We start from the raw sequence: 26,844 nt of genomic DNA, 5'->3' as shown, positions 1-26,844 counted from the left end.
TTGTCTTCAATGCGAAAAGAACCCTTTTGGCATTAGGTGTTGAAGGAAAACTAGTTGAGTACATTCCTGATTATCTTGTATGCATTATACATTGATATTAACTATTGCTTTCTTATGTTTTCCTTGTATGTGGATGAGATTTTCTCTTTTATGGAAGTAGCTAGACGTCCTGGAAGGATTTCTCAAGAAGAGACTAAGGTCGGGGTTGGTGTAGCTGTGATTATAAAAAAATAAAAATAAAAAATAAAAAAACAACTTATATTATGCTATTAGAATAATCAACTGTGAAAAAATAGCTTTAATAGTCTTCGATACAAAAAAAAAAAAGTTTTTGATATGACGTATTTATTTATGCGTTAAAAATTTGTTGGTATGAGGTTTTTATTTACACATTAAAGAAAACTAATTGAATATATCCCTTTCATTGATACATTGATATTATTACTCTCTTTGATTTTTCTTGTATGCGACATATATGTGGGTGAGATTTTCTCTTTCATGTTTCTCATTACTCAATAATAGACCGTACCTGAGTAAATGGTGACATTGCATGTAGACCTCGGATTTCACGTGAAATGCCAGCTTATGGATGTTGACCAAAAACCAGAACATGTCTGTTAACATTAGGTGCGCGTAAATTTGCCTATAAATACTCATAAAAAGGTTCATTTGCCACCCCAACAATTCTAGAGCGAGCTCTTGTCGATCACATAGTTCTTCGGTACATTTTAAACCATCTTAGTTTCCATTTCCAAAATTTCCTCAACTATATCTATGGATTGTGGTATGCACTTGCATAACCATCAAGCTGATGAGCAACATATACTGCCAGTGGCGGGTCTAGAAAATGATCTTAATTGGGGCACTTAAAAAAAAAAAAACTGAAACTTAAAATATATCAAAATTGTAATAAATATAATAAGGTTAGGGAACGATCAATATCTATTTTTGTACTAAAAAAAATCAATAGTTTTTTTAAATTACATATTTTATTAATAAAACTTATAATTTTTAGATTTTAGACAATTTTTCATAATGGAAATATAATTTATATTTGAACTTTCAAACTATATGAAAGAATATTAGTATTTTTTTCTGAGAAGAAATACTAGTATTAATCTTAGAAAAAAGAAAGAAATAAAAAAAATATTAGCACATTGCTGAGAGAAGATAATAGTGTTAATGTTAAAAAAAACAGATAAAAATCGAAAAAGATTAGCACATCGCTGTTACCAACAATTGAACCAAGGACCAGCCTAACATAAGTATGTGCCCCAATCACTACGATAAGGCAGCACTCAGTTCCTATATTGAACCAGATTATATATATACTTAAAATCTCACTGGGGCAAAGGACCCACCGTGCCCCAATGTGGCCCCGCCTCTAGATACTGCAATGGCAGACGAAATCCGAACCCCCTTCCTCGGTACATGATCAAAGACGATCTGCTAATTACAAGCCGAATATTTGGAAGTATGATTTCCTTGAATCTCTTAATAGCAAATTTGATGTGAGTTCTGACTAACTTCTTGCTGATTATTCGATCGCTATTAACTACATTAACTTATTAATTAATTAGAATATATGTAAATGCATGCAGGCAGAATGTTATCGAATTCAGATTCAGAAGCTAATAGAAGATGTTAAGGATTTGTTTGGTGAATGTAAGGAATTAGGTTTACTAGCTAAGTTGGAGCTGATTGACAGCATCCAAAAACTAGGCCTGAACAGCTACTTTGAGAAGGAAATCAAGGAAACCCTAGACACCATAGCATCTGTCAAACTAAAAAACAATAGCAATCCCTTCATTAGTTCAGAGGGTGATCTCTACGGTACGGCACTACTCTTTAAGATTCTGAGGCAGCATGGTTAAAAAGTTTCACAAGGTATAGACGCAAATGTACTAATTAATTAGTTGAACATTGCTAGGTGTATAACTTGTTTGGTACCACATGCATCCCATTTTATATGGCAGTTGATGTAGCACAATCACGTAATTTAATGAAATCATCTGATAGATTGGGTATTGCATGTGCTACATCTACAACCACATAAGATGGGATACAGGTGATACCCAAAAATGTGGTCTAATTTATCTTCTAACTAATCTAACGTACTAATCCAGTTTACTAAACTTTTCAGATGTATTTGGTGTTTTCATAGACGAAATTGGTACATCAAAGAAGAGCACATTTGGGGATGTGAAAGGAATGCTAGAACTTTTGGAGGCCTCAAACTTAGCTTTAGAAGGTGAAAACATCCTAGATGAGGCTAAAGCTTTCTTAATGGTCACTCTCAGAGATACCAATACCATGTGTGATGATATAGACCGTTGCATTTCCAAGCATGTGGCCTATGCCTTGAAGCTTTCATCACAAAGGAGAGTCCAGTGGTTTAATGTGAAATGACACATCAAAGCCTACGGGGAAGACAATATGAAGCAAGCCAACATGACCACTTTACTTGAACTGGCTAAACTTAACTTCAACATATATGGTTCAAGCCACACTCCAAAAAGATCTAAGGGAATCATCTAAGTAAGTAAACCAAAAGACCCTTAGCTTTTGAGGAATGAAAGAACCATATTGTCTTTACCAAAGATAGGCATCCTCACATTACTTATTTGGTTGATTGTGGTTTGTGGTTTCGATCAGGTGGTGGAACAATCTGGGTCTCACAAAGAACTTGGACTTTGCAAGAGATAGAATGGTGGAATGTTTCATGTGTGCTATGGGATTAGCTTTTGAGTCTCAGTACAAGTCTTTTAGAAAATCGCTGACTAAAGTTATCAATTTGATACTTATCATAGATGCCGTTTATGATGTTTATGGCTCGTTGGAAGAGCTAAATCACTTCACCAAAGCTGTTGAAAGGTAGTTTCAAAATGATGAATTAATGCATGAATATATATATTATTAGGATTATTAGTGCTTCTGTACTCTAGTAAGCACTTTTGCTAACTTAAAATTCCACCCAAGGTTGTTTCAATGATATATTGTCTTAAATTGAACAGGTGGGATGTTAGGGAAACTGAGCAGCTTCCGGAGTGTATGAAGATCTGTTTCCAAGTACTTTACAACACGACTTGTGAAACTGCTTACGAAATAGAGGAGGAGAAAGGTCGGAACCAAGTATTACATCATCTACGCAAAGTGGTACAAGCCTTGTCCCTTTCATAGATCCCATCATCCCAATTACTAAGCCTTATCTGAGAGTTGCCGCCATCTTTAACCTTCAAAACTAAAACTTGAGACAGGGCTTCAAATTTATGCGCATAGAACTTAGTGAGGTGTCCTGTCTCGATATTTCATATAAACCCCCTAAATTGTTACAGGTTAACTATGACCAGAATGATACGTTTGAATTGAACAATTTTTTCTATTTCGAACTTTCTAGTGGATAGATTTTTGTAAAGCGTTATTGGTGGAGGCAGAGTGGTACAATAAGGCCTACACACCGTCCTTTGAAGAGTACCATAGCAATGGTTGGATTTCATCATCGGCTTCGCTGATTTTCACTCATGCATTCTTCGCTAGAGCACATAAGGAGAGAATGGATCTAAGAAGCACCGAAACGGGTACGAGTTTTCAGATACGATACGATTGGAAACGTGGAAACGACAAATCTTAAATGTAATAGGAAACGGGTACGTGAAGGAAATGCCAATTAAATATATATATATATATATATAATTAGAAATAAATATATATATACATTATCACAATATCAAATATCAAATATGAATAACAAATCATACCTGTCACGCCCCGAATTCTGAAATAAGGATTCAAGCCCGGAACATGACTAATAACAATACAAATAACGTTCTGAATTTTTCTCTCAGAAACAACCACACCTTACACCTCTTAATATTACATAAACCAAATCCTCAAGCTACTTATTACAGCACACTCTCACCAAATCAAATTGTAAAACTCAAATGAGTATAATTCTCCTCACAAAAACAAATGCTGTAAATCTAATACTAATACTCTAAACCGCACGATCACTGCCCTGATTCTCCTGACCTGTGAGATTACCCGCTACACAATTTGAATAGTGTACCGGGAATTGCAACAACACAAAACCCGGTAAGCTTTTGACAGCTCGTGAGTAAACAAGAAAGAACTGTTGATTTATTAAATTACAATTATTATAACTCAAGTAAACAATCAACACACTCACAATATAACTCCAAAAATCACAGTAACATAAAAGTAGGTATTTTTCGATACTCTCTTTTAAAACTCAACCAACAAATATTGCATCATTAATATGTGAAATAACGGTAAAGCAACACATGCTTGATTTTCTTTTCACTAACACCTTCACATATTCAAAATATATCATAGATAGACATTTGATCAATTTCACTAACACCTTCACATATTCAAAATATATCATAGATAGATATTTGATCCAAATAACATAAGTACACTTCTCTTTTTTAGTGAATTTTCAGATTAACTGGTAACAAATCATAAATCCACGTGTTAGGGTCCATAATACCAAAACACGGGAAAACCAGGTTGACTGGTAACAAATCATAAATCCACGTGCTACGGTCCATAATACCAAAGCACGGGAATCCACATGCTAGGGTCCATAATACCAAAGCATGGGTAAGCCGCAGCATACCAATGACACCTCCAAAGTATGTATACTCAAAGTAACACCATTCCTAAGAGTATAATAGTGCACTATCTGAAGGGACTAGGGCCCACAGCTTAACGTCATCATAACATCAAAACACATTTACCAGTAATTCACTTAAGCACGGGGTTGTTGTAATCACCCGGCTTCACAATTGTACTTTTCAGACATAATCAAATTCACAACATACAATCTTTATAAATTTTAGATTGTATAAATGTATATGTACACCCATATAAAGAGACATATTATTTCAAGACAAATCTTTACTTCTTAAAATAATTTCCACATATTCACAATTGGGCATATAAAATAGCTTTCACAGCACATGATCAACATTTCATTATTCAACAATTAAATGGGAGATTAATAGCTTGAATAATATCCAATCAATTCTCAATCATTTCATCATACCAATCACACGTCAACCAAAATATATATTCCACGTAAATATATATATACGTAATCATCCGCTCAGGAATGACTACTAATACCAACTATAGTTCAAGCATAAAAACCGTGAAATTCATTTGTATAATAAAATCATTTTACTTACCTATGGACCGTAGTTGATCAAGTCCATATGATTTAAAACAAATATTTATTCCACAAATATTTTCACATAATTGCGATATTTTCACACAATTGCGACAAAAATAAAGTAATTAAATTTATTCGGTTCGTAATATGAACCATGTGAGGTTTACTCACCTCTAATCCAGCTGCGTCTTCTAAAAAGTCAAATATAACAATATTCCAAACGCTCGTCAACTCAAACCGTCAAGTACCTAATCAAGTACGGTCTTTGCTTAGTAAACGAAACAAGAAATAAACTTAAACGACGATCCAACAGTCAGATTCTAAAATAAAGATGATCCAACGGTCGGATTCTAAAATAAAGATGATCCAACGGTCGGATCGAAATTATACGATGATCCAACGGTCGGGTCCTCACGGATCTCCCTTAGGATCATCCTCCAAAATTATCACGAAGATCCAACGGTCAGATCTTCCTGAATCGTCCTTACAAACATCTCCTCAAAATTATACGAAAATCCGACGGTCAGATTCTCACGAATCGCCTTCCGAATCACTGTTTCACAATTATACAAAGATCCAACGGTCAGATCTTCGCCCGTGACCTCACAAAGTCATCGGGACAGTCATACGATCAACATATTAAAATTTGAAGTAAATCTGACGGTCTGATCTTCGCAGATCGTAAACCGAAGATAAAACGTAAAAATGTTAAATAGTAACGTCAAAACGTAAATCCACTATTTATCTACTTTTTCTAAAATAACCTTGTAATATATCAAAACGCTCGTATGGATGCGTAGATCATCGTCCAGATAATATAAACTCAAAATATGGTCCGACGCGCCGCCACAAGCGGTGGTCAGTGGGTGGTCAACGCGGCGGTCAATGCGGCGGTCAATGCGGCGGTCAATGCGGCGGTCAATGCGGCGGTCAACCACCTCCGATGCAAAAGTTGTCAACTACAAACTTCTTCATTTTAACATGCTGATCATTTTTCATAACTAGCACAAGATCAGAAAATTACGGGAAGAGGTCGAAAAGTACCAAAATAGTCTCGGTGGCCGGAAAATTTCCAGAATCCGGCGACAATTTGCAGAATCTGGCGAGGCTCGATTTCGACGTCAAAACTTCAATTTCAGGCTTCGATCCCTTCTGGAGAGTTGTTAAGAAATTCAAGGTGAACTCACTGGTTCAAGAATCACAGAAAAATATGGTCTGTAGCTCGAGATATATCGATCGAAAGCTTTTGGTGTTCGATCGAAAACCGGTCGAGCTCCGACGAACGTGAATCCGGTCACTCCAGGTGCGATCCTTCTGGGATGATGATCAGCAGGTTGAGGCGAGTTCATAGAGCTAAGGATCGGAAGTTTTGGTGGCCGGAGCTAGGAGAAAACCGGCGTTGACTAAAATCGAACTCAAATCGGCTCAAGCTTGCCGCCGCCGCTACAGGCCGCGCCGCTGTGAAAGGTCACCACATACAGGTGCGCAAGGACCATACGAAGCCAATGGAAGAAGTTTGGTGAGGATTGGTGGCAGGAGGAGGAAGATATGAGGAAATGAAAATCAAGGCCGATTTCCGGCCGAGAGAGAGAGTTGCAGCATTTTCGGATTTTTCTGAATTTTTTGGAAAAATCCAATATTTATACTAATTTGGGACTTTTTTCAAAAAATCATAACTAATTCATATGAGCTCCGATTTTTGCGTTCCACATATGCACGTGATCGTATCGACGAGCTCTACAACTTTCATGAAGGAAGTTTTCCCAAATTCCATATGTATAAAAAGTCACTTTTTGAGATCCCCTAAATAACGTTCGATTTCGACAATAAAATTGTTCGAACTACTTCCACAACTTCTCCAAACTTCGTACTCGCTCCTAATACCGAGAAATCAATTCTAAAAATCCACGGAATTTAATTTGGATTTTTCGGGGTATTACAATACCCGACCCAGCAGAACAACAAATATCAAATATGAATAACAAATCATACCCGACCCGGCATAACAACAAATAACAAATATCAAATAATTGATCACAAATTATCACAATACGACCAGAACTCCACAACTCACGAGCAGAAAAGGTCCGACGAAGCAGCAGAAGACCAGACGAAGCTACAAGACCAGACGAGCAGCAGAGGAACTCCGAGCAGCAACCGAAGAAGATTGGGTCTGGGTCTGCGACCGACCAGCAACCGAAGCGGCTGAGATTCTAAGATTTTTCTTCTCTCTCTCGATCTGGGTCTGCTTCTTCTACGATTTTTATTCTCTCTCTCTCTCTCGATCTGGGTCTGTCTGCTTCTTCTGATATTTGTCTTCTCTCTGTCTCGATCTGGGTCGGTCCGACTTGCGAAGAAGACCAGACGAGAATATAAGGAACCGAAGAAGACCAGCAACCGAAGCGGCGACTGCGATCTGGGTCGGTCCGACTGCGATTTTTCTTCTCTCTCTCTCTCTCTCTCTCTCTCTTTCTCGATTTGGGTCTGTCTGCTACTCTGCTTCTTCTGCGATTTGTGCCGAAGCTCTCTCTCCATCTGAGTATTTTTTTTTTCTTCTATTTTTGGGGGTAAAAAGTCGGGATTACCCCCACGTATCCGATTCTTTTACATTCTCATGTATCCGAATAGGATACGCACGTATCCGATCCGTATCCAAATCAGGATACGCATTTCCGGCCGTTTCCGAGCTTTTCCGACGCGTTTCGTACCCGTTTCCCTTTTCGATACGGGATACGCGGGCATTTTCGCGTTTCCGTGCATCCTAGGAATGGATGAATTTTTGCACAAGAATGAAGATCTCGTGTACAATATCTCTCTAATACTTCGACTCTTAAATGATCTGGGAACTTCTGTGGTAATTTTATTCTTGTTGCTTGCTCCATATTAGAGCCTATTTTGTCAATCTTCTAAGTACTATATGCTAATTGAGTGAGTAAATAACAGGCCGAGCAAGAGAGAGGCGATGTTGCTTCATCAATCCTATGCTACATGAGAGAAGTGAATGCTTCAGAAGAATAGCTCGAAAGCACATCAAATGCATGATAGACAATGCATGGAAGAAAATAAATGAAAAATGCTTCACTCAAGTTCCTGATATTTCTTCATTCTTCAACATTACCACAAATATAGCTCCAGTTGGTCACAGCCTTTATCAAGATAGAGATGGATTTGGTGATCAAGAGCAAGGGACTCGGGGAAAGATCCAAACTTTACTAGTTGAACCGCTTTCTTAATGGAGTTAAACTAGCTAGTAGTAATGATCCTAATAGTTTCTTACTATCATACTCATATTAGCAAGAAAGTTGTAGGCAATGTCAGTGTATGTCGAAAGTATAGCGGTCATAAACAATTATCTAAACTAAAGCACTAGCTAACAAACAGTACCATCCATATTGGAAGAGTTGGTTTCTCTCTCTAAGCGGAGGCCAAACTAGGGTTTCAAGGGGTTTGTGTACATTTGTCCGGCGGCGCGTCTATGGACGTTTTCGTCGGACGGGATCTATTCCTAAGCAATTAAGGTTCTTCTATTCGGGGTGATCTCGCTCCAGATCGAGGGTGGTAGTATCCGGTGGCAGGGGCGTTCGTAGTGGCGCGCGGGGGGGGGCGGGGGGGGGGGCGGGGGGGTTGATGCTCAGTTCTGGCAGGTCGGAGGGATTGTGGAGGTCGGATCCGAGGTGGCGCTCTACGGTCTGGTTGCACGAGGATGGTGGATGCGAGTTAATCCGCCTTTGTTTGGGAATGGGAGTTTTTCCAGATCCGATTGGGGTATGGTGGCTGGTAGATCAGCGTCTTGGGACAGTTGGGTTGGAGGAGCGGTGGCCGGCAGTGATCTGTTGCAGGTTCGATCCAATTGGGTGGATACTCTGAAGTTGGTAGAGGACCGTTGCAGGTAGTGGTAAGATCATGCAGGGGTGGGTCCGATGTAGGCGGGCGCGATCGGTCTCAGGCAGTGGTGACCCGGTGTAGGTGGTGGCGGCCCAATGCTTCTGCTTGTTCAGAATTGGGCTGGGCTCTAACTGTGGCTGTGATATCCTTGCCTCTTGGTCTCTAGGCCTTTTCTGGCATTTTAGTGGGCTTTGTCCCAATCTAGTTTAGTTATTTTTGCCTGCAATTGGATTTTGGTTTTTGTCAGCTTAATTCTTAGTTTATTTAGTTGTACACCAATTGAGGTCTCTAGGCGACTAGATTTACTACAAGAGAGAGTTAGGTTGCTAGGGTTTGGGTCCTTTTGTTTTTAGGCCGAATAAGTGAGCTCATTTTGTATGCAGTGAGGGTACCGGTCAATTTGTTTGGCAGCTTGTGCCATTTATGATTTTGGTATGAGACAACAATTGATATAACGTGCCTTCTGGCCGTGGATAAGTAATGAAGTTATCTATTTCTTTCAAAAAAAAAAAAAAACAGAACCATCCATATTGGTTTACTGTTCTACCCCTCTTTGTTGTTTTATTAGGGTTTAGGGTTTATCTATTTCCTACAACAGAAATCTGCTATAGATGCAACAAGCCTGGGCATAGATCTAATGTGTGTCCTGAGAGGGGACAAATTGCCCTTATGGATAATTGTGATGAAGATGATGAAGAAGTTGGAAGAGGTGATGAATATGAAGGGGTTGAGTTTGCGGTGGAGGAGTCTCCTGAAAAGGTTGATAAAAGATTTGTGTGTCCACTTACACCATTTATAAGTAAAAAAAAAAAAAAAAAAGTTTTGCCTCCGAATAATTAAAAAGTCATTTGAATCTTCGCCGGTCACCAGAGACTCTAGTCACAGGAATCCCGTTGCCAAAGGTCTCCAAATAGGTTGTCGGAGATCTTATAGGTCACCAGAGAGGTCGCTGGAGACTTCAATTACCCCCTAATAAAACCTAATAATTTTTATTGGGAGGTAATAAAAGTTTATTAAATTTTATTGGGGAGCAATAAAACCGGATGCGGGACTCCGGTTACCGCAGGTCGTCAGAGATCTTATAGGTCACCGGAGACATTTATTATCCCCAATAAAACTCAATATATTTTTATTGGGGGCAATAAAAGTTTGTCGGGTATTATTAGGGGGGCAATAAAACCTGACGTCAGACTCCGATCACAGGTCTCCGTAGGTAGTTGGAAGTCCCTAAAGAGGTCATTGGAGATCTTATAGGTCACCGGAAAGGTAGCCGGAGACTTTTATTACCCTCCAATAAAACCCAATAGATTTTTATCGGATGACAATAAAAGTTTATTAAGGAGCAATAAAACCAAACGGCGGACTCCTGTCAGCTGTCCGGAGGTCCTAAAGAGGTCTCCGGAGACTTTATTACCCCCCAATAAAACTTAATAAATTTTTATTGGGGACAATAAAAGTTTATTGGGTATTATTAGGCGGCAATAAACCAAACGCCGGACTCTGGTCACCTGGATTATGGCGAAGTCTCCGATGAATTCTCTTTCTCTCTCTAAGTGACTAAAAAAACATTTGACTGGGTACTAGGGTAAAAACTATGTAATTTCTTGAGTTAGAGGACATCTTGTAAGATGTTTAGGTAAGTGGGTTTAATGTAGCTCAAAATTGGGTAAATTGATATTTTTCCCCCTTATGTTTAATGTACCGGAGGTTCCAAATTTGCTACATATCTTTTTTCTTTATGTGATCAAGTTACAGCTTACAAACCAAACCACATTAAGATCATGATCCCGACTCTAGAGTAGTCTCTCTTCACCTCAAAATTTATGGTTGTACGTTTGGCAGAGTTGTGCATCACTATTGCATGTGATGATGTTAATCAATTGTATATAAAGATGAAAGATACGAACCAAATTTGCTAAGTATCTTTCATCTTTAAGGGAAAATGTCAATTTCCAAAATTTGAGCTATATTAACCCCACTTACCCAAACATCTTATAAGATTGCTCACTTACCCAATAAATTACATTTTTTTTTCCCTAATACCCAATTAGGTTTTTTTTAGGACAATTTTGCCCTCTCTATCTTTTTGTCACTTAGAGAGAGAAGTCATCGGAGACTTTGCCGTAATCCAGTGACCGGCCATCAGATAGTATAATGAATTCAGAATTATTATTTAGTACTATGTGGGGATCATATGTCCCTGATACAATGATTATTATCATCACATGCAGCAGTGATGCACAACTCTACCAAACGTACAACCATAAATTTTGAGGTGGAGAGAGACTACTTAGGAGTCGGGACCTTGATCTTAATGCTGTTTGGTTGTAAACTGTTACTCAATCACATAAAGATGAAAGATACATAGCAAATTTGGAACCATATTATAAAGTTGTAAGGGAGAATGTCAATTTATCCAAATTTGATCTACACTAACCCCACTTACCCAAACATCTTATAAGATTGTCCATTTACCCAATAAATTATATATTTTTTGCCCTAATACCCAATTAAGTTTTTTTATTACTTTTTATTTATTTTTGAGATAATTTTCCCCCCTCTCTCTTTGTCACTCATAGAGAGAGAAGTTATTGGAGACTTCGCCGTAATCCGGAGACCGGTCGCCTGATGGTAGAATGAACTCAGCATTATTATTCAATACTATGTGGGGATCATATGTCCCTGATACAACTGATTAACATCATCACATGCAACAGTGATGCACAACTCTGCCAAACGTACAACCATAAATTTTGAGGTGAAGAGAGACTACTCTAGAGTCGGGATCATGATTTTAATGTGGTTTGGTTTGTAAGCTGTAACTTGATCACATAAAGAAAAAAGATATGTAGCAAATTTGGAACCTCCGGTACATTAAACATAAGGGGGAAAAATATCAATTTACCCAATTTTGAGCTACATTAAACCCACTTACCTAAACATCTTACAAGATGTCCTCTAACTCAAGAAATTACATAGTTTTTACCCTAGTACCCAGTCAAATGTTTTTTAAGTCACTTAGAGAGAGAAAGAGAATTCATCGGAGACTTCGCCATAATCCAGGTGACCAGAGTCCGGCGTTTGGTTTATTGCCGCCTAATAATACCCAATAAACTTTTATTGTCCCCAATAAAAATTTATTAGGTTTTATTGGGGGGTAATAAAGTCTCCGGAGACCTCTTTAGGACCTCCGGACAGCTGACAGGAGTCCGGCGTTTGGTTTTATTGCTCCTTAATAAACTTTTATTGCCATCCGATAAAAATCTATTGGGTTTTATTGGAGGGTAATAAAAGTCTCCGGCGACCTTTCCGGTGACCTATAAGATCTCCAATGACCTCTTTAGGGACTTCCAACTACCTACGGAGACCTGTGATCGGAGTCTGACGTCAGGTTTTATTGCCCCCCTAATAATACCCGACAAACTTTTATTGCCCCCAATAAAAATATATTGAGTTTTATTGGGGATAATAAAAGTCTCCGGTGACCTATAAGATCTCCGACGACCTGTGGTAACCGGAGTCCCGCGTCCGGTTTTATTGCTCCCCAATAAAATTTAATAAACTTTTATTGCCTCCCAATAAAAATTATTAGGTTTTATTAGGGGGTAATTGAAGTCTCCAGCGACCTCTCTGGTGACCTATAAGTTCTCCGACAACCTATTTGGAAACCTTTGGAAACGGGATTCCCGTGACTAGAGTCTCTAGTGACCGGCGAAGATTCAAATGACTTTTTTATTATTCGGAGGCAAAACTTTTTTTTTTTTAACTTATAAATGGTGTAAGTGGACACACAAATCTTTTATCAACCTTTTCAGGAGACTCCTCCACCGCAAACTCAACCCCTTCATATTCATCACCTCTTCCAACTTCTTCATCATCTTCATCATAATCATCCATAAGGGCAGTTTGTCCCCTCTCAGGACACACATTAGATCTATGCCCAGGCTTGTTGCATCTATAGCAGATTTCTGTTGTAGGAAATAGATAAACCATAAACCCTAATAAAACAACAAAGAGGGGTAGAACAGTAAACCAATATGGATGGTACTCTTTTTTTTTTTTGAAAGAAATAGAAAACTTCATTACTTATCCATGGCTAGAAGGCACGTTATATCAATTGTTGTCTCATACCAAAATCATAAATGGCACAAGCTGCCAAACAAATTGACCGGTACCGTCACTGCATACAAAATGAGCTCACTTATTCGGCCTAAAAACAAAAGGACCCAAACCCTAGCAATCTAACTCTCTCTTGTAGTAAATCTAGTCGCCTAGAGACCTCAATTGGTGTACAACTAAAGAAACTAAGAATTAAGCCGACAAAAACCAAAATCCAATTGCTGGCAAAAATAACTAAACTAGATTGGGACAAAGCCCACTAAAATGCCAGAAAAGGCCTAGAGACCAAGAGGCAAGGAAATCACAGCCACAGTTAGAGCCCAACCCAATTCTGAACAAGCAGAAGCATTGGGCCGCCGCCACCTACACCGGGTCACCACCGCCTGAGACCGATCGCGCCCGCCTACATCGGACCCACCCCTGCATGATCCGACTACCACCTGCAACGGTCCTCTACCAACTTCGGAGTATCCACCCAATCGGATTGAACCTGCAACAGATCACCGTCGGCCACCGCTCCTCCAACCCAGCGGTTTGGATCTTTCCCCGAGTCCCTTGCTCTTAATCACTAAATCCATCTCCATCTTGATAAAGGCTGTGACCAACTGGAGCTATATTTGTGGTAATGTTGATGAATGAAGAAATATCTGGAACTTGAGTGAAGCATTTTTCATTTATTTTCTTCCATGCATTGTCTATCATGCATTTGATGTGCTTTCGAGCTATTCTTCTGAAGCATTCACTTCTCTCATGTAGCATAGGATTGATGAAGCAACATCGCCTCTCTCTTGCTCGGCCTGTTATTTACTCACTCAATTAGCATATAGTACTTAGAAGATTGACAAAATAGGCTCTAATATGGAGCAAGCAACAAGAATAAAATTACCACAGAAGTTCCCAGATCATTTAAGAGTCGAAGTATTAGAGAGATATTGTACACGAGATCTTCATTCTTGTGCAAAAATTCATCCATTCCTAGGATGCACGGAAATGCGAAAATGCCCGCGTATCCCGTATCGAAACGGGAAACGGGTACGAAACGCGTCGGAAAAGCTCGGAAATGGCCGGAAACACGTATCCTGATTTGGATAAGGATCGGATACTTGCATATCCTATTCGGATACATGAGAATGTAAATAAATCGGATACGTGGGGGTAATCCCGACTTTTTACCCCCAAAAATATAAAGAAAAAAAAAATACTCAGATGGAGAGAGAGCTTCGGCACAAATCGCAGAAGAAGCAGAGTAGCAGACAGACCCAGATAGAGAGAGAGAGAGAGAGAGAGAGAGAGAGAGAGAGAGAGAGAGAGAGAGAGAGAGAGAGAGAAGAAAAATCGCAGTCGGACCGACCCAGATCGCAGTCGCCGCTTCGGTTGCTGGTCTTCTTCGGTTCCTTATATTCTTGTCTGGTCTTCTTCGCAAGTCGGACTGACCCAGATTGAGACAGAGAGAAGACAAATATCAGAAGAAGCAGACATACCCAGATTGAGAGAGAGAGTAGAAAAATCGCAGAAGAAGCAGACCCAGATCGAGAGAGAGAAGAAAAATCTTAGAATCTCAGCCGTTTCTGTTGCTAGTCTCTTCTGCTGCTTCATCAGACCTTTTCTGCTCGTGAGTTGTGGAGTTGTGGTAGTATTGTGATAATTTGTGATCAATTATTTGATATTTGTTATTTGTTGTTATGTTGGGTCGGGTATGATTTGTTATTCATATTTGATATTTGATATTGTGATAATGTATATATATATATTTTTTCTAATTATATATATATATATATATATTTAATTGGCGTTTCCTTCACGTACCCGTTTCCTATTACATTTAAGATTTGTCGTTTCCACGTTTCCGATCGTATCGTATCCGAAAACTCGTACCCGTTTCGGTGCTTCTTAGATCCATTCTCTCCTCATGTGCTGTGGCGAAGAATGCATGAGTGAAAATCAGCGAAGCAGATGATGAAATCTAACCATTGCTATGGTACTCTTCAAAGGACGGTGTGTAGGCCTTATTGTACCACTCTGCCTCCACCAATAACGCTTTACAAAAATCTATCCACTAGAAAGTTCGAAATAGAAAAAATTGTTCAATTCAAACGTATCATTCTGGTCATGGTTAACCTGTAACAATTTAGGAGGTTTATATGAAATATTGAGACAGGACACCTCACTAAGTTCTATGCGCATAAATTTGAAGCCCTGTCTCAAGTTTTAGTTTTGAAGGTTAAAGATGGCGGCAACTCTCAGATAAGGCTTAGTAATTGGGATGATGGGATCTATGAAAGGGACAAGGCTCGTACCACTTTGCGTAGATGATGTAATACTTGGTTCCGACCTTTCTCCTCCTCTATTTCGTAAGCAGTTTCACAAGTTGTGTTGTAAAGTACTTGGAAACAGATCTTCATACACTCCGGAAGCTGCTCAGTTTCCCTAACATCCCACCTGTTCAATTTAAGACAATATATCATTGAAACAACCTTGGGTGGAATTTTAAGTTAGCAAAAGTGCTTACTAGAGTACAGAAGCACTTTCATAGATATAATCCTAATAATATTCATGCATTAATTCATCATTTTGAAACTACCTTTCAATAGCTTTGGTGAAGTGATTTAGCTCTTCCAACGAGCCATAAACGGCATCAATGACAAGTATCAAATTGATAACTTGAGTCAGCGATTTTCTAAAAGACTTGTACTGAGACTCAAAAGCTAATCCCATAGCACACATGAAACATTCCACCATTCTATCTCTTGCAAAGTCCAAGTTCTTTGTGAGACCCAGATTGTTCCACCACCTGATCGAAACCACAAACCACAATCAACCAAATAAGTAATGTGAGGATGCCTATCTTTGGTAAAGACAATACGGTTCTTTCATTCCTCAAAAGCTAAGGGTCTTTTGGTTTACTCACTTAGATGCTTCCCTTAGATCTTTTTGGAGTGTGGCTTGAACCATATATGTTGAAGCTAAGTTTAGCCAGTTCAAGTAAAGTGGTCATGTTGGCTTGCTTCATATTGTCTTCCCCGTAGGCTTTGATGTGTCATTTCACATTAAACCACTGGACTCTCCTTTGTGATGAAAGCTTCAAGGCATAGGCCACATGCTTGGAAATGCAACGGTCTATATCATCACACATGGTATTGGTATCTCTGAGAGTGACCATTAAGAAAGCTTTAGCCTCATCTAGGATGTTTTCACCTTCTAAAGCTAAGTTTGAGGCCTCCAAAAGTTCTAGCATTCCTTTCACATCCCAAATGTGCTCTTCTTTGATGTACCAATTTCGTCTATGAAAACACCAAATACATCTGAAAAGTTTAGTAAACTGGATTAGTACGTTAGATTAGTTAGAAGATAAATTAGACCACATTTTTGGGTATCACCTGTATCCCATCTTATGTGGTTGTAGATGTAGCACATGCAATACCCAATCTATCAGAGGATTTTATTAAATTACGTGATTGTGCTACATCAACTGCCATATAAAATTGGAAGCATGTGGTACCAAACAAGTTATACACCTAGCAATGTTCAACTAATTAATTAGTACATTTGCGTCTATACCTTGTGAAACTTTATAACCATGCTACCTCAGAATCTTAAAGAGTAGTGCCGTACCGTAGAGATCACCCTCTGAACTAATGAAGGGATTGCTATTGTTTTTCAGTTCGACAGATGCTATGGTGTCTAGGGTTTCCTTGATTTCCGTCTCAAAGTAGCTGTTCAGGCCGAGTTTTTGGATGCTGTCAATCAGCTCCAACTTAGCTAGTAAACCTAATTCCTTACATTCACCAAATAAATCCTTAACATCTTCTATTAGCTTCTGAATCTGAATTCGATAACATTCTCCCTGCATGCATTTACATATATTCTAATTAATTAATAAGTTAATGTAGTTAATAGCGATCGAATAATCAGCAAGAAGTTAGTCAGAACTCACATCAAATTTGCTATTAAGAGATTCAAGGAAATCATACTTCCAAATATTCGGCTTGTAATTAGCAGATCGTCTTTGATCATGTACCGAGGAAGGGGGTTCGGATTTCGTCTGCCATTGCAGTATCCAGAGGCGGAGCCACATTGGGGCACAGTGGGTCCTTTGCCCCAGTGAGATTTTAAGTATATATATAATCTGGTTCAATATAGGAACTGAGTGCTGCCTTATCGTAGTGATTGGGGCACATACTTATGTTTGGCTGGTCCCTGGCTCGATTGCTGGTAACAGCGATGTGCTAATATTTTTCTTATTTCTTTCTTTTTTCTAAGATTAATACTAGTATTTCTTCTCAGAAAAAAAAACATTAATAATATTTTTTCATATAGTTTCAAAGTTCAAATATAAATTATATTTCCATTATGAAAAATTTTCTAAAATCTAAAAATTATAAGTTTTATTAATAAAATATGTAATTTAAAAAAACTATTGATCTTTTTTAGTACAAAAATAGATATTGATCGTTCCCTAACCTTATTATATTTATTACAATTTTGATATATTTTAAGTTTCAGTTTTTTTTTTTTTAAGTGCCCCAGTTAAGATCATTTTCTAGCTCCGCCACTGGCAGTATATATTGCTCATCAGCTTGATGGTTATGCAAGTGCATACCACAATCCATAGATATAGTTGAGGAAATTTTGGAAATGGAAACTAAGATGGTTTAAAATGTACCGAAGAACTATGTGATCGACAAGAGCTCGCTCTAGAATTGTTGGGGTGGCAAATGAACCTTTTTATGAGTATTTATAGGCAAATTACCTAATGTTATCAGACATGTTCTGGTTTTTGGTCAACGTCCATAAGCTGGCATTTCAAGTGAAATCCGAGGTCTACATGCAATGTCACCATTTACTCAGGTACGGTCTATTATTGAGTAATGAGAAACATGAAAGAGAAAATCTCACCCACATATATGTCGCATACAAGAAAAATCAAAGAGAGTAATAATATCCATGTATCAATGAAAAGGATATATTCAATTAGTTTTCTTTAATGTGTAAATAAAAACCTCATACCAACAACTTTTTAACGCATAAATAAATACGTCATATCAAAAACTTTTTCTTTTTTGGATCGAAGACTATTAAAGCTATTTTTTCACAGTTGATTATTCTAATAGCATAATATAAGTTGTTTTTTTTTTTTTTTTTTTTTTATAATCACAGCTACACCAACCCCGACCTTAGTCTCTTCTTGAGAAATCCTTCCAGGACGTCTAGCTACTTCCATAAAAGAGAAAATCTCATCCACATACAAGGAAAACATAAGAAAGCAATAGTTAATATCAATGTATAATGCACACAAGATAATCAGGAATGTACTCAACTAGTTTTCCTTCAACACCTAATGCCAAAAAGGTTCTTTTCGCATTGAAGACAATACTCTTAGCTGGACGTTTTTCATATGAGACGTGATTGTACCTTGGTAGTGTATGAACACGTCCCTATCCATAGTTTTAGGGACCTCTGTATCAAAACCAACAAGATACTTCTGAATGAGTCTTAGCCATTTAGTTGTAGCCTATTGATTATTTAAAGGGCTAAATACTAGTTAGTACCTTGTGGTTTAGGTCCAAAATCAATTCAGTACCTAAACTTCTAATTTCATCAAAAACACCCCTGCACTTTCAATTTTGATCTAATAGGTCAAATTCATTAATATTCTGTTATGGGTTCAAGTTATAGTTTGATTATTTGTTGAAAAACTATTTATTTTTATTAGTAGGACTCACTCCTAAATTGACTATGCAGACCACCTCGACACCACATCATAAAACATAGGCCATATATGAGCCACATTAACAAGTTAAATAACTCAATTGTCGGAAAACTAACAAATTGGACCTTTTAGATCAAAATTGAAAGTACATGGGTCTTTTTGATGAAATTAGAAGTTCATGGACTGAATTGATTTTGGACCTAAACCGCAGGGTAGTAATTTGTATTTAGCCCTTATTTAAAATAACTAATGTTGTTATAAGTTCAATTCTTACTAATATTATGGAATAGAGAGGTGAAATTAATATATATACAGGGCCCTTCTAATGAGGAATCTCTTTTTTTGGTATTTTCTAGGGATAGGGTATTAGACCAATTTTTCAATCACATTTTGTCATCTCAACCGTTTAGTTTTCAGGTCCTAATGTGTAGATCACTTCTACAAATTTTCAGCTAAATCGGTGATCGTTAAGGTATCAAACTTGATTAAATCAATGGACGAACCAAATCTGTCAAACTTGAACCGTTCATACTTATAACCTTAAATCGCCATTTTGAATGCCTTAACTATAATCAATTTGGCTGAAAATTTGCAGAAATGATCTACACATTAGGACCTAAAAACTGAACGGTTGAGATGCGAAAATATGATCGAAAAGTTGGTCAAATGCCCTATCTCTAGAAAAGATAAAAAAGGGATCCCTCATTAGAGAATATAGATATACACACAGACACACACACACACACACAAATCATATTCAGAGAGAAGCTCCGCTTTGTAATTAACGTGTGAAGTTTGAGTTTTGGATCACTTTTCGGTTGCATATCCACATCTCGACCGTTCAGTTTTTAGGTACTAGTGTATAGATCATCTCAGCAAATTTTCTGCCAAAATGATGATCATTAAGGCATTGATAACTGTCTTAGTACGGTTCAGGTTGACAGATTTAGTCTGTTCATTGGTTTAAGCGAGTTAGATACCTTAACGATCATCAATTTGGTTAAAAATTTGCAGAGATGATTTATACACTAGTACTTAAAAACTGAACGGTCGAGATGTGGATATGCGACCGAAAAGTAACCCAAAACTCAAACTTCACACGTGTGTGTGTGTGTGTGTGTGTGTGTGGGGCCGTGACCACTTACCTAATTTTAGACTAAAAATTGCCCACTTACTCCAGCAAAAGTTTTTTAACCCCATTTACCCAATCTAACATCTATTGACATTTTAACCCCTATTAATTAAATTAAAACCTATCCATCTCCTCTCAGTCTCTCTCTCCTTCCCAAACTCTCTCTCTCTCTCTCTCTCTCTCTCTCTCTCTCTCTCTCTCTCTCTCTCTCTCTCCGATCGCCGCGCAGGAGATGCAGTCCAACCCTGAAGACGACGAAGAAGCTCTAGTTGGAGCTCCAGCAACTCCAACGTTCTCATCGCCGTTCGATTGATCGGCGATCCCTGTGATGCCCCAGAAATTCGTAATTATTTTCCGAGGATTTTCCGGAATTAGTTTTATAACTATTAGACGGTTTCGTGGCTCATGGATGGAGCGGAAGTGTTTCGGGCGAATAATTAATTGAAGAATATGGTTTTAGGGGGGTTGCCAAAGGTTGACTTTTTATTCGTTGGGATTCTCCAAAAACTTCCTTCACGAAAGTTGTAGAGCGCGTCGATACGAGTTCGTGGACATGTGGAACGCGAGAATCGGAGTTCGTATGAGGAAGTTATGGCTATTGGAAAAAGTTTCCATTTTAGTGTATATAGGAAAAATCAGAAAATATTTTCATTTTCCTCATTTCCTTTTCCGGAAGCCATTTTTCTCTCTCTCTTCTCTCTCGTCCGCGCCCTCTGAGTCGAAGATTTTCGACTGACCCGACCCGAACCCGGCCGACCCGACCCGGAATTTCCGGCCAACTGCGGCGGTCTCTGGCCGTGAAACTTGGTCAGCAGGTTCGCCTCCTCCGTCTGGTCGTCCCTGTGGTGCCCTCTATCGCCGATTCTCTTCCACGGCGGCGCTGCAAGGTGGTGCAGCCTAGTGTTTTCGGACCCGGCCGGAAAACTCAACTCCGGCGACTTCATGGCTTCAGGCTTCCTTAGTTGAGTTCAGAGCAAGCTCGCTGATCGATCCATGGTGTTTGTTTGGATCGATTCACGTGAAACTTCGATCAACTCAGTTGGGATCACTGTTCACGGCTTGTGAGGTAGTTTTCGATCCCTTAAGCTTGTTTTCTGACTTCGATCCAGTTATGAAAGTTCACAAGCATGCTTAGATGAAGCTTTTTGATGTTGGGAGTTTTGTGAAATAATGAGTTTTTGGCCGGCGGCGGTGCACCACCGTCTGTGGTGGCGTTCCGGCGGTGTTCCGGCCACTTAAGGAACTGTTTTTGGTATTATATATGTTCTACTCGTTGATACGAGCGTTTCGATATATAATATGCAAATTTTGGAGTTCGTATGGAATTGTTATGATTTTTGCAGTTTCATACCGATCGATTTATTCTATCCGTGAGGATTTGAGCGTCCGATCAACTTGTGGTTTGGTCACATCGATCGTGGACGTATTCTAGAGACTTTGGAAGGTCTCGGATGTGGTTTTGCCTCGATTGGCGCCACTTTGGGGATTTTAGTTCAAAACAAGGGTTTCGGACTTAAATCAAATGTGAATCGTTACTGATTTTGATCATTGGTGATTAGGTGCTTCTAAAGGTGAATTGGACGAGTTGTTGGTGATAGTGTTAGTTCGGTTCTGTATAGAAGACGCAGCGGGAGTTTCGAGGTGAGTAATCTCACGAAGTTCATTTCACGAACGGGAATACCCTTATTGTTTTGAGAGTTATTTAGTTAACTGCAAACTATAGATGGTATTAATGGCACTTTAGAGTAGATGATTACGTGTGTATATATATATTATGGGATGTATATATATACATACGTATTCATGTATTAGTAGATATATGTTTACGTGAAATATATATGTTTTGGGTGGTTTGTGGATTTATGAAAACAATATGCATGAAATGATGCTTTTTATTGTTTTGGGGTGTGGCTTTTGGAAAACAAATGATTTGTGGAAATGATTGATTTCAATTTGTTTTGAAAAGCGTTGAGATTTGAGAAAAGTGTTGAGATTTGGGTATGAAAACAATAGGCATGAATTGATGCTTTTTATTGTTTTGTGTTATGGCTTTTTCGGAAAACAATGATTATGGAAATGTTGATTTCGATTGTTTTCAAAAGCGTTGCGATTTGTGTAACATTTTGGGTCCAATGCGACTCCTTTAATGATTTGCTCCGAGGGACATTGCGGCCCGAGGATCGAAGGTCTATGACCTTGGGCAGAATCTCAGGTGACCACGTCTTTGGCCGGACGAGTGGTTACGTTTTCAGTTAGAGCTCTAATCTGTCTGCCATATAGGTAATTCATGGGGTAACGGGAATTGGTTATTTACAACTCATGACATTACGTATTTTTAGGGAACAAGGTGTGAGTTGCTTCCTTATTAATGGTTTTTAAGGGGACAAGGTGTGAGTTGTTTTCCTTATTAACGTTTTGATAGAAATCAAGGTGTGAGTTACTTTCTATGGTACGATTATGGTACATTTGATAGGAAACAAGGTGTGAGTTGTTTTCTATGTTTTACTGTTAGAAATCAAGGAGTGAATTGCTTTCTATGTTTTATTGATAGAAATCAAGGTGTGAGTTGCTTTCTATGTTTTATTGATAGAATTCAAGTGCGGGTTGTTTTCTATGTTTCGTTTTAAAAGGAAACAAGGTGTGAGTTGCTTTCTTTTATTTCGATTTGAAAGGAAATTAAAGTGTGAGTTATTCTCCTTCATTTCGTGTTTTAAGGAATCAAAGCGTGAGTTGTTTTCCTTATTTTTGGCGTGAGTTGTGTGTGGTTTGAGTTACTCATACGGGCTTGCAAAAGCTTACCGGGTTTGTTGTGTGGCAACCCGGTGCACTATTCAAACGGTGTAGGGGTTAATCCTGCAGGTTAGGATAATCGGGGCTGAAGCTGAGGTAGCGCCTTTGCAGCTTTACGGTAGGAAGCCTTTTTTTTTTAACTTTACCGTCGATAAGGACTTCTGTTGTATAGTTAACTCTGAGCTGTATTTACGTTTTATTTTGTTGTTGACAATTTAATTCGTATGCTTGTGTAATATAACTCTATGGACGAGTGTATATTAACTTTGAGGGTTCAGGGCATCAATATCTGTGTAAGTTAAAGGGAAAAAGATTCCAGGTATTTTGTATTGATGACTGGATGTTCACGCATATATAATTATGGGGTTATATATATCGATTTTCATGTGTGTAAAATCAGGGGCGTGACAATCCCGAACCTCCACGGCCTCACCATTGTAGCTGTTATTGTTCCGGCATTGGTTGTTCCAGTCCCCGAGGATTTTCGAGGAGTTGCCCACCACCACCATCATCTTCGTCTCTCGCCCCGACACTGATAATATCAACCCCATGCTTCTCTCGTACACAATCGAGTTCCAATACAACCAAGCACAATCACCTATCTCTCTCTTACACCAGCACAGGCGAGAAATCACGATCAGCTTTAGACGTGGGTGCCCATAGCAATTTCAGGGTGGCCAGAGCACCTTTTTTTTTTTTTTTCGGTATCCTGAGATTTTTTTTTTTTTTTTTGTATCTGTAATGTATTCATTTTGGCTCACTTGAGAGCAACAATATGATTATTGAGGCAAATAATAGGATTATTAGGAGGCAATAATATGAGTATTGGGGGGCAATAATATAATTAGTGGGGGGCAATAATATGATCAATTGTGCCATGTAGTGTATTCAATTTGGTTTTGGGAGTTTATACAATTCACTGGACGAAAATAATATGAATTTGGGAGGCAATAATATGATTATTGGGAGGCAATAATATGATTATTGGAAGGCAATAATATGAATATTGTGGGGCAATAATATGATTACTAGGAGACAATAATATGGTTACTAGGTATTATTAGGGGGCAATAAAATCAGACGCCGAAATCCATACACTAATCCGGTAGCCAGATTCCCGATTCCGGTGACCGGTTGCCAGAATCCGGTCACTGGAGTCGGCACCCGGCCACTGGTCACCGGAGGCTGGCAAGGTGGAGGATGACTTTTCCCTCTAAGTGAAAAAGAAGGAGAGGGTAAAAAAGTCCCAAAAAAGAATAAAAAAGAATTAGTTGGGTATTAGGGAAATAATCCATTAGAGTGTTTTGGGTAAATAGGGGGTTAAAAAATATTTGGTGGAACAAGTGGGCAATTTTTAAACTAAAATTGGGTAAATAATCATTTTGCCTATATATATACAGATCCTATCCAGAGCGGAGCTCCGCTTTGAAAATTAACGTGTGAAGTTCGATTTTTTGGTCACTTTTCGGTCTCATATCCACATCTCGACCGTTCAGTTTTTAGGTACCAGTGTATAGATTGTCTCTGCAAATTTTCAGCCAAAATGATGATCCTTAAGGCATTGATAACTACCTTAAAGCTAGTACGGTTCAGGTTGACAGATTCAGTCCGTCCATTGGTTTAAGCGAGTTAGATACCTTAACGATCATCAATTTGGCTGAAAATTTGCAGAGACGATCTATACACTAGTACCTAAAAACTGAACGGTTGAGATGTGGATATGCGACCGAAAAGTGACCCAAAACTCGAACTTCACAGGTTAATTTCAAAGCGGAGCTCCGCTCTGGATAGGAACTGTATATATATATATATATATATAAAATAAGTGGGCATTTTAGGCCAAATTTGGACGTTTGATAATAGCCCAAATTGTAACTTAAAAGTTAAAAGTCAGAGAAGCATATTCCAGTTAGTTCAGCTAACAAAACACAAAATTGAAATCTTGTTGTAGAATGATAAAATTTCGACAAGAGTCGTAGAATCTAAATCTATAGGAAAGGGTATATAAACACATTAGGAGAGGGTGTAGGCGCTTCCGCCGGATTTAGTCCCCGAGAAGCTGGTTTCGGAGTTGGATTTGAATCTTGAGTACAAGCCGCATCTCGGGGAAGAGTTAAGAGGCTTTGGTGGAGAAACTTGAAGAATGCACGGGAAGTGTTTGTGAAAATGCATCAGAGAAAAGCCCGGAAGATTCGGGCCGCGAGGAAGAGTTTGAGGATGAAGATGGGATTGTTTGTGCTGTTTGTAAGAGTACGGATGGAGACCCGTCGGATTCGATTGTGTTCTGTGATGGGTGTGATCTGATGGTTCATTCTACCTGCTATGGCAATCCCCTTGTAAAGGGTATTCCAGAGGGGGATTGGTTCTGCTCGCAATGCTCCGGTTCTTCTGAGGCTTCACAGTCCAATGAGTCTTTCTCTTGCTGTCTGTGTCCTGGCAAAGGTGGAGCAATGAAGCCAAGTGGAGATGGCCGGTGGGCACATATTGTGTGCGCGCTTTATGTTCCTGAGGTGTTCTTTAAGGACCCGGAAGGCCGAGAGGGGATTGATTGCTCAAAGGTTCCGAAGAGGAGGTGGAAAGAGAGGTGTTACGTTTGCAAGAGTGCAAGTGGGTGTGCAATTCAGTGCTCGGAAATCAAATGTCCTTTAGCGTTCCAGGTGACTTGTGGTTTCAACGAGGATCTTTGCATAGAGTACAGGGAAGGAAGGAAGGGTGATTTTATAGCTGGGTTTTGCAGAACCCACACTGATTTGTGGGAAAAGGTATACTTTTTGTTTGTAATCACTACTTGTTCTCCTGCTTTTGCAGTTGATTTTAGCTTAGTTTAGTTATTAAGTGTTGATGGGGTTTTCCTAAATGAGTTTTGTTTCTATTTGCAGCGACAAGAATCTGGGAAGTTCAAGATCGTGGCTAGAAAAGACTGAAGCACATAAGTAGTAGTTAGATTATGATGGATTAACAATAGATCTTTGTGGGATGGTCTGCATGGACCTGCTGGTTAGTGTTTGATAATTGTTTTTCGTTTTTATGGAATTACTGGTTGCTTTAGTTTTTAGATATCTGTTAGGTGTTGCCTTGTTACCAGTGTCTTGATATTTTTGGTTCCTGTAGTGACTTTAGCTTTGAGCTCACCTGAATGATACTCCACCTGTAATTTAAACTATTGGAGCATTGTTTGGAATGCTCATATTCATGAAATCATTAGTGTTGGTCCTGTTGGATGATCAACATTACTGTACCTTATAAAGTTGAGAAATGCTTTTGTCATTACGATCCAATAAAGCAAGCCTCCAGACACTGATTAGTGTTCTAGCTAGAATGATGATCATCATTTCGGGAATGAACTCAGAACAGCCACCGGTGACAACAGCCGCGTCGGCATCAGAAACATACCAAAACAAGATTGATCCAAACTCGATCGAACTCGAAGCATGATAATACAATGACATAGACTACGACAAGAGGAGTATTTTTCCTACCTCATGCAACTCAACACGTCGCCAGAGCTGCCGAAAAGCAGAAGAATCGCCGGAGAACCCCACCGTCCCCACACTTTCTAATTTTGATTCTTCTTCCTCATCCGACGAATGGATGATCCAAGACCACCAGGAGGTCGACGATGAAGGTAGGAGCCGAAAGGTACTGGTTTGCCGCCTTTTCGTCGCCGGAAAGAGAAGTTGCGGAGGGGTCGTCTTCTCGGGTTGCCGGGTCGCCAAAACGGGTCGCTGAGAGTTGATCGTGTGTCTGATCTGGCTTTTATATAGGTCCTCATCTAAATGGTTTTTGACTGCTCCGATGAAGTGGTGGTTAATTTCAAAGGCCAGATTGCACCGCAATAATCTTTTTTAAAAAAATGAATTTCTATAATTTTAAATTTCAGAAATTCATAATAAATGTCTTGGGTGTCCAAATAATTCCTTAAAAATTTCTACAAACTTTTCGTGTCACGTACTTAATTATGCCATCCTTAAATTGAGGATTCCACTGTGTAAATATTTTTTAAAATTTTTCTCG

General features: G+C 38.8%; 3 pseudogenes; 2 read left to right on the top strand and 1 right to left on the bottom strand.

Annotated features, from left to right (window-relative positions):
- The first annotated feature begins 537 nt into the window (after positions 1-537).
- On the top strand, positions 538-8,427 carry LOC112203455 (annotated as a pseudogene).
- A 4,414-nt stretch (positions 8,428-12,841) lies between these two features.
- Positions 12,842-17,273, bottom strand: LOC112203454 (annotated as a pseudogene).
- Positions 17,274-18,028: 755 nt separating this feature from the next.
- On the top strand, positions 18,029-26,547 carry LOC112165005 (annotated as a pseudogene).
- The last annotated feature ends 297 nt before the right edge of the window (positions 26,548-26,844 follow it).

This window comes from Rosa chinensis, chromosome 5 (assembly GCF_002994745.2).
Source record: "Rosa chinensis cultivar Old Blush chromosome 5, RchiOBHm-V2, whole genome shotgun sequence".
NCBI classification, from domain to species: domain Eukaryota; kingdom Viridiplantae; phylum Streptophyta; class Magnoliopsida; order Rosales; family Rosaceae; genus Rosa; species Rosa chinensis.
The sequence above is the reverse complement of the archived record's forward strand: the minus strand, read 5'-3'. Positions and strand labels throughout refer to the sequence as shown.